Genomic DNA, 9,221 nt, shown 5'->3' with positions numbered 1-9,221 from the left:
AGAATCTTCAGAGAAAGGAGTGAGACCCTACCCAAGATCATAGGCATTCATGCCTTAAGTATAAATCACTCCAATTTTAACAAAAAATATGCATAATTGAAATGAATATATTCTTTCCTATGGTTTAACTTCCATTATTCCAATATATATTCATAGAATGAATATATATATATACATATATTTATATATACATACAAGTTTCATATACACATATGTAAAGTTAAGCCACTTGGGTTGACAATTACCCCCGGAAGACTACGGAAGACTATAGACTGACAAAAACCCTAGTATTATTCAGAAATCAACATCATGGGGAGCTGGTCCCCAATGAATACATCTACATCACATCTACTGCATGTATGGCTGAGGGAACATAACAGAAGAGGGGACAGGAAGATTATAAGAGCCAAAATACCAAGAAGGCTCCTGTGAAACAGTCTCTCGTAGAAATGGCCACATAAACAAGACTGAAATAATGGCAATATCACTGGGCATGTTAATTTGGAAAGGGGGTACATTTTTATGTAGTCCCACCCTGAACAAATATCTACAGGTAACTAAAGACTGCTAGGAGAAGGAGAATTAGCCTCTTCCAGGGATAAGCTTTCTTATTGGTCATCTAGTACAGAGTGATTAGCCTTGAAAGCATATGCACAGCAGCAACAAAAATGGATTCAGGGAGCTGTATGAATGTGTGTGTGCATGCAATAATGCACACATGTACTCATGTATGTAACAATGGTACTCAAAGACAATAGAATTAATTTGAGAGTGGAGATGTGTCATAGGAGCAGTTTGAGAGAGGAATGAGATTGGAGAAATTTATATAACTCTATTTCAATTAAAAACATGTTTTTAAGAGGAGAAGGAAGTGTAATGAATTCCTCTCTTAGAACTTAGGAAACCATGCAAAAAGGACAGGTTGTTACAGGCTAACAAAAAAGAGAGAAGGGGCAGTCAACAGGATTTTGCTTATGTTTCATATCAAGGCGCATCAAAGGGAAGGTTATTTCCCCCTAGGAACATTTTTCTTTCTCATGGGAGTTTCTTATCCTTCGTCTTTAGTATGTTCTAGTACAGACTGCTCACAGGAGCAGCCTCAAACTTGATGATTTACTGTAAGGACTCAAAAATATTTTATATTCACGGGTCCAGTTTATTAAGCTATTAAATATTTTACTTGTATTAAGTTTTGTGAAACAGGGAGTCACTCCAGAACATGGATGTCCAGGGTTTTGTATTGTCGACAGCTATGGGTTAGACTGGGGACCTATCACTTTAAGACCAGATCCACAGCTTAGGAAAGTCAAGCCACACTTGCCCCTCTGCTCTGGCCCTTAAGAGAAAGAATTGACAAGCCTGTTGTTCTGACAGGAAGGCAATCCCAGACACTATTCCTTAGGAATTTGTAGGCAAATAGTTTTCCTTATCTTTGTCCCTCTCTAGCTTGTGGAGATGGCAGAAACCTTGTAAACACGTGCTCTCTGCATCTGTTTGAGTCAGCTGCTGGGTGAAGTCACTCAGAGGACTGTTATGCTAGCCTCCCGTCTGCAAGGATAGCAGAGAATTATTAATAGTGTCAGGGGTGCGCTCAGTCTCGTGGCATGAAAAGGAGAGGGACATACATAGCAGGAGGGGAGGAAAGAGGGAGAGACTGGGAGGACAGGAGGGAGGGGAAGCTCCCATCTGATCGGGATGTGATCTCCCTGATCTCTGCTTGCTCAGCACCATGAGTTATGGCTTCACCTCCTTTGGAGAAAAGTTAGAAGAGGGATTTCTTTTTCTCTGTCATATGTTCTTGTGTTCTTCCTTCCTTCCTTCCTTCCTTCCTTCCTTCCTTCCTTCCTTCCTTCCTTCCTTCCTCTCTCTCTCTCTCTCTCTCTCTCTCTCTCTCTCTCTCTCTCTCTCTCTCTCTCCCTCCCTCTCTCTTTCTTTATTTCTTCTCTGCTATGTTTTCCATAGTGCCCACTTCTCTCACTCCTTATGTCAAGCTCTTTTGAAAGGTTCCCCTAATGTCTATCATTTTTTTCCACCTCAAGCCTGTCATTTGGCCTCCAGGATGATGCATTGCCCTTCATAATGCTCTCCCCCACATCCAGGCCACATAAAAACTTATTTACTATTGCACTCTGACTTTCTGCATTGCTTCTCATGGTAACTTATGTCTAGACCACCCTGAAGCCTTCAGGCCATGACTCAAAGCCCTGCCAGGCCAGCCAAGGTGATAGATATGGCTGTCTCCCAGAGCCACTTTCCCCAATGATATTTTTCCCCTCTTGTAAAAAGAATATCTTATGTATTGTATGGATCCAAGTGATGACCTGTCAATTTAAAAAAACATATGGCATTTTAAAAGTGGTAGAATGGAAGGTGGGACATCCAGGAGGCAGAAAGAATTCTGGGATAAAGCAAGGTACAGGAGATTTGCCTAGGAAGATGTGAGGAGATGACACATGGCACCTGAGCACAGGTAAGCAGCCACGTGGCAGTATGGAGGTTAAATTAAATGGATTATTTTAGTTATGATCTAGTCAGCCTAGCCATCTGGCCAAGGTATTTGTAAATATATTTTGAGTCTGAGTCTTCTTTCTGGCAACATGGGGTCGTGAGGAAGAACCGGACTTAACTTCTACACCTCCTCTTTCCTAGTCTCTCCCCATATTGGGAACTGCCAACTCTGGGATCAATCCAATCCAGTCAAGACCAAAATTACTCAAATTTTCTCACCAGAAAATAGATCTTCCCCCTATCCTTTGCCCTTCTTGAGGATTAAATGCAATCATGTTACATGTGTTTTTAGTGTGTTGTCATGTGCTGCCAAACTTGTTATGTTGAGGGAGTCGGAATGAGACAAATGTCTGATAAGCAGACAGAGAAGGGCCATATCTAGGTAATAAAGATGGTGAACTTCCAAGATGGCAGCTTCTTTTTTTTTTAAGATTTACTTATTATTATATGTAAGTACACTGTAGCTATCTTCAGACACACCAGAAGAGGGCGGTGTCAGCTCTCAATACAGATGGTTGTGAGCCACCATGTGGTTGCTGGGATTTGAACTCAGGACCTTCAGAAGAGCAGTCAGTGTTCTTAACCACTGAGCCACCTCTCCAGCCCCCAAGATGGCAGCTTCTTACTCACCATCTTAACACACAGACAAGCAGAAAGACCTGACTTGGCAGCAACAAACAAAATGTTACCTACTTGTGGAGAGCTTTTGGGGGCCGCTTGGCAGGAATTGGGCCAGGTCAGGGAAGTAGGCTTCAGGCAGAAATCTGACAATAGGCCATGACAAGGAAGTAAGCTCAGGCAGAAATCTAATTTTAGGCTAGAACAAGGAAGTGAGTTCAGGAAGGAATCTGATTTTAGGCTAGACTCAGGCATGAATATGACTTTGGGCTAGGACAGAGAAGTAGGCTCAGATATCTTGGTCATCCTGATAAGCCCTTAAACACAGGATCACAGGAGTGATTGCAGGGGACTTGCTTGTTCTTAACCTAGAACTGACCTTATTACTTGCATGTAATTAAAATGGTATAAAAGCAGATTGGAAAAAATAAACCTGACGAAGCCTCAGAACTGGCTGGGTCATGCTACAATGTTGTCTAATTGTCTTTTTTCTTAATCCTCACTCCTGCCCTGGAGAACCTGAGCTGGCTTGGTCATCTACTTCACTCTCTCAATTTCTTTCCCTTCCTCTATACCCCAATCTCTAGTAACAAACAAATGTGAAGGGTTTTATCATAGGACAAAACTCAGCATGGAATTCTATTTATTATTGGCATGAAATTTCTTTTTCTTTTTCCAACTAAAGGTTGCTTTTCAAAGATGAACTTTTATACTTTTGTTTTTATATTGATATAATTACATTTCTCCCTTCCCTTTCCTCTTTTCAAACCCTCTCATAATCCTAGACCATTGATCAAAAGAGGCCTAAGAAAATAACACCACAACAATAAAATAAAAGGAATTAAAAAGCACTGTTTAACAATAACCCTTAATATTAATGGTCTAATTTCCCCAATGAAAAGACATAGAGTAATAAGTTGGTTTAGAAAACAGGATCTATCTTTTTGTTGACTCCAGGAAACACATCTCTCTATCACTGATAAACACAACCTAAAACTAAAATGATGGGGAAAGATATTCAAGGAAATACAACTAAGAAACAGGAAGTCATAACTATTCTAGTATTTGAAAGAACAGAGCTCATATAAAAACTGGTTAGAGGAAATAAAGAGGGGATTCATATTCATCAAAGAAAAGAATCCACCCACAGGATATTATAGTCCTAAACACAATGGTACCCAATTTCACAAACAAAACATTATTCAATCTAAAACCACAGACTGGCCTGAACATCATGCTGGTGGGTTATTTCAATACTCTCACCAATAGACATGGCATCTGGAAAAAACTAAACACAGTCCTTGAGTTAAATGACAGTGTAAATCAAAGACATTTAGTGTATGTTTGTAGAACATTCTGCCCCAAATATAAAGAATGAACCTTTTTTTCTCTGTAGCTGATGAAACTTTCTTCAAAATTGACCACATATTAGAACACAAAACAAGATTCAACAAATATAGGGGAATAATAGCTTGTTTCCTATCTGATCACAAAGGAATAAAGCTGTATATCAACAGCAGTTGGAAAAAAGGTCACACATCTATGAAAACTAAACAACACACTACTAAGTTAAAATTGAGTGAAAAAAGAAATCAAGAAAGATTTTATTTGATTTCCTGGACTTAAATAAAAATATGAACACAACAGATCAAAAAATTGGGGGCACATGTAAGCAGTCCTAAGAGGAAAGTTTATAGCACTAAATACCCACATAGGAAACTGAAGGAATTTTGCATTAATAACTTAATAATACACTTGAAAGTTTTAGAAAAACAAGAACATACAACATCCAAAAAGAGGAAATGGGAAGAAACAAACTCAGGGTAGAAATTAGTGAAATAGAAACAAACACAATACAAACATTTAGTCAAGAAAGATGGTTCTTTGAAAAAAATTACAAGACTGGCAAAACTTTAGACAAATTAAGCATAACAAAGAGAAAGGATACAAACTAGTGAAATAGTCTTATGAAATAACAAGTACAAGAGGGTACCAGACATAACTGGGGTGTCAGACCTACAGTACCAGACTGAGGATGCTAAGGCATCCAGCTTTGTAGACTGAGCATCTACTGACACATAGTTTCTCCAGTGTGAATATAGCTATCGTTGGACAATCTAGACCATATCATATAAGCCAATCCAATAAATCCCCCAATAATACATATTCATTCTATTCACTTCTGATCCTCTAGAGAGCGCTAATACAGCTCTTACCATGAGTCACCTGGTAACAAAAACAAGCCCTGTCTGTATGTGCTCTTGGACTATTATGTAAGCTCTTACAGACTGAAAATATCCTGTCTAAGCCAATCACAATCTCCAAGACTAAAATATACAAAAATAAGATTTTGGGGGTTTTAGTCAGTCTCGCAAGCACAGATTATTACGTAAATTTGTTCATAAACGGGTCCCTGGTTATCAACTAATACAGTGAACTAAGCTCCCATATTGACATTTAACGTTTTTATAAGCCACATTCAGGAACTATGAGACACCCGATGATTATAATTTACCAGGTTCTCAGTGTATTTCTTTCTAATAGCCTGTGACAAACATTGCCCGTTTAAGAATCTCTTTAGCCTGTGCTTTTTCTGAGGCACGAGGTCATTCTGCCCGGGGAAAAACGTCCCCAAGGACTAAAGCTGTTATATCAATCAGGCTCATTCACTTGCCTGTAATCTTTTCTCTGGGTCTTAAGATTGTTTCCATTTTGTTCTTCTTATTTCAAATTCCCAAACTCAAAAGTTAACTAACAGTGTTTGTTTGATGTTGTATTTCCCCCCTAATATCTGACCTTATATTTTTTTAAAGTATAGTAAGTTTACCATTTTTAAAGTCTTCTCCCCACTCCAAGCACCAGCCCTTTAATGGACTCTAAAGCAGTCTGGCTCTTGGGCCCAGACATCTCCCATAAGGGTTTAGGAAGGTGCCATCATTCTGGAAAGGCCCAGAGCCTACCAGACTTCAAGCCCCAAGTGAACTCACCAAGAGCCTTGAGGGAGCTAAAGGAAATAGAGAGGGAAGGCAAGGTGCTTCAGGGAACGATTCAGTCCCCCAGTGTCTCCTTGGAATGTACTGAGTCCTGAGGAAGACTACTTGGGGAGTGAAACCCCTAGGCTCAGAAGCCCACATTTTAGATGACGACTTAAAGGAGACTTTTCATGTGAGGGTTGATGTTGATGGTTTGGAAGGTGCTGGCCCCATAGGAAACTTCAAAGTTCCAAGCTACACCTGAGTGACACCACATGATGAGCTTGGGACCTGTTGTGAGAGAGAATGGATCATCATAAGGGCAGCGCAGCTTGTCTTTCAGATAGGCAAAGACAGCATCCTTGTTCTGTGCATTGACATCACGTTTTTGGGTAAGACTGAAGGTGAGCTGGTACCCAACCCCAGGGCAGACATACATAAGGCTGTTCAGGATCTACTCATTCTGACAGTTCTTCTGATGTCCAAACTGGTTGGTACAGAAGCTGAGAACCACCAGGTGCCTGGGAAAGCTACACTGCGTTCATTGAGCTGATTGAAGTCCACGGTAGTTGTTTCTCAGAGTGGTACCATACCCTCAATCAGCACTGCCCTGCCTCAGAATGTGTGAAAATCTATCTTTACCCCATTCACCCTGATGGCACTGAGAGTGTAGAAAGATTTCCAATGTAGGACTTGGTGGAGTGCAATCAAGTCTTATTTCAGACCCTGTGAAATATGCTTAACTATTTTGCTTTTGTCATATATATATATTTGAAATAATCTTTTATTTTAGGACAAAAGTACCACCTAAATATCTTTTTTTTTTAAATCTGAAAGCATTTTCTTTATCTTTTTGTTACAGAAAATGTGTTCTTATAGTATGTCCTTCCAAACATTATTAGCTCCTTTTTATTTGATTTCCTCTCTTAATATTAGGAGACACAACATATACACACTTTTAAATTAATTTGTTTACTTCAAATGCTGCTCCCTTCCAGTCCCCTCTCACAGAGACCAGCAATCCCCCCACCCCTTTTACTCTGAGAGGGTGGGGCCCCCTGGGTATCTCCCAACCCTGGCACATCAGCTCTTTGCCATGGTGGGCCCATCCTCTCTCACGGAGGCTGGGAAAGAAAGCTCTGCGGGAAGCCTGATACCACAGTCAGGCTATAGTTTTAGGGAGAGTTTCTGCTCCAATCAACATAAACGATTTTACCTACTTACTTAAAGTGAATTTAATTTGAATTACATTTGTGACATGGCACAACCTAAGGTTACTTGTCCATGCATTTTTAAATTATCATCTTGTTCTTGTCAGATTTAAGCAGACTCTATTTCCAGATGAATTTTTAAAAGTTATTTAATTACTTTACATCCTGACCAAAGCTTCCCCTGCCTCCTCTCCTCCTAACCCCTCCTTCTCATCTCCTCTATTTCCCCCTTTCTCCCTTGATCCCTTTCTCCTCAGAGAATAGGAGGCCTCCTATGGATATGAACCCACTTTGGCATATAAAGTTACAGTAGGACTAGGCACATCATCTTATATTGAGCCTAGACAAGGCAGCCCAATCAGGACAAAGGAGTCCAAAGGCATCCAACAGAGTCAAAGACAGCCACTGCTCCAGTTTGTTAGAGGTCCCACATAAAGTCCAAGCTGTATATCTGTTACACATGTATAGGGGGCCTAGGTCTGTTCCATGCATGCTCTTTGGTTGGTGACTGAGCCCCTTTAGGCTGAAGTTAGTTGATTCTGTGAGTTTTCTTGTGGTGCCCTTGACGCCTCTCCTCCGGCTCCTTCAATCCTTCCTCTCCCTCTTTCTAGATTCCCCAAGCTCTGCCTAATGTTTGGCTGTAGGTTTCTGCATCTGTTTCAGTCAGCTGCTGGATGAAGTCTCTCAGATGACAGTTATGCTAGACACCTGTCTGCAAATATAGGAGAATGTCATTAATAGTATCAAGTGTGGACTTTCTGAAGTTGGGCCAGGCATTGGTTGGCCTTTCCCTCTATTTCTGCTCCATCTTTACCCCTGCACATCTTGTAGGCAGGACAAATTGTGGGCTGAAGGTTTTGTGACTTGGTTGGTGTCCCCTTCCCTCCACTGGAAGTCTTGCCTGGTAACGGGGTGGCTATTTCAGGTTCCATATCTTCTTATGCTAGAAATCTTAGCTAGGGTCACCCTAATAGGTTCCTGGGAGTTTCTCTTATCCTAGATTTCTAGTTTGTCCCAGAGATGTCCATTTCGATTTTTCAAAGGGCTCTTTCACATATTCTTCTCAGGGCCTCACAAGTATCTGGGAGCTACTGAATGTTACATTTTAGCAAAAGTTGTCGTGATGATGGAGCTTTCAATGACCTTGGAGAGTGAAATATCTCATAAGAAAAAAACAGGACAGTGAACAAACAGTTACACATCTTTATTTATTAACCACATTATCATAGTTTGGGATACAAAAGATGTTTGTGTCACTGAAGAACTGAGCAAAATAGCAGATGGCTATGTTTTCTGGAGGACCAAGAAAAGAGAAAAAGAATCCAGTGTTGCATGCTGGATAGGAGACTCAGTGTTGGGTCCAGGAATGGTATTAAGGCTTAATTTTATTGGTTAAAAGTTTGTACATGGGCCAGGCACTGGTGGCACATGCCTTTAATCCCAGCACTTGGGAGGCAGAAGCAGGCAGATTTCTGAGTTTGAGGCTAACCTGGTCTACAGAGTGAGTTCCAGGTCAGCAGGGCTACACAGAGAACCCCTGTCTCGAAAAACTAATAAATAAATAAATAAATAAATAAATAAATAAATAAATAAATGTTTTTACATATAACTTAAACTATCTGATGACATTGTTTATACAATGTCAAGTTAACTTTTTTCATAAATTTATTTTTTTATTAGGTATTTTCCTCATTTACATTTCCAATGCTCTCCCAAAAGTCCCCCATATCCTCCCCCCACTCCCCTACCCACCCACTCCCACTGTTTGGCCCTGGCGTTACCCTGTACTGAGGCATATAAAGTTTGCATGTCCAATGGGCCTCTCTTTCCAGTGATGGCCAACTAGGCCATCTTTTGATACATATGCAGCTAGAGTCAAGAGCTCCGGGGTACTGGTTAGGCAGAGGCAGGC

Source organism: Mus musculus, chromosome X (assembly GCF_000001635.26).
Source record: "Mus musculus strain C57BL/6J chromosome X, GRCm38.p6 C57BL/6J".
NCBI classification, from domain to species: Eukaryota; Metazoa; Chordata; class Mammalia; order Rodentia; family Muridae; genus Mus; species Mus musculus.
The sequence above is the reverse complement of the archived record's forward strand: the minus strand, read 5'-3'. Positions refer to the sequence as shown.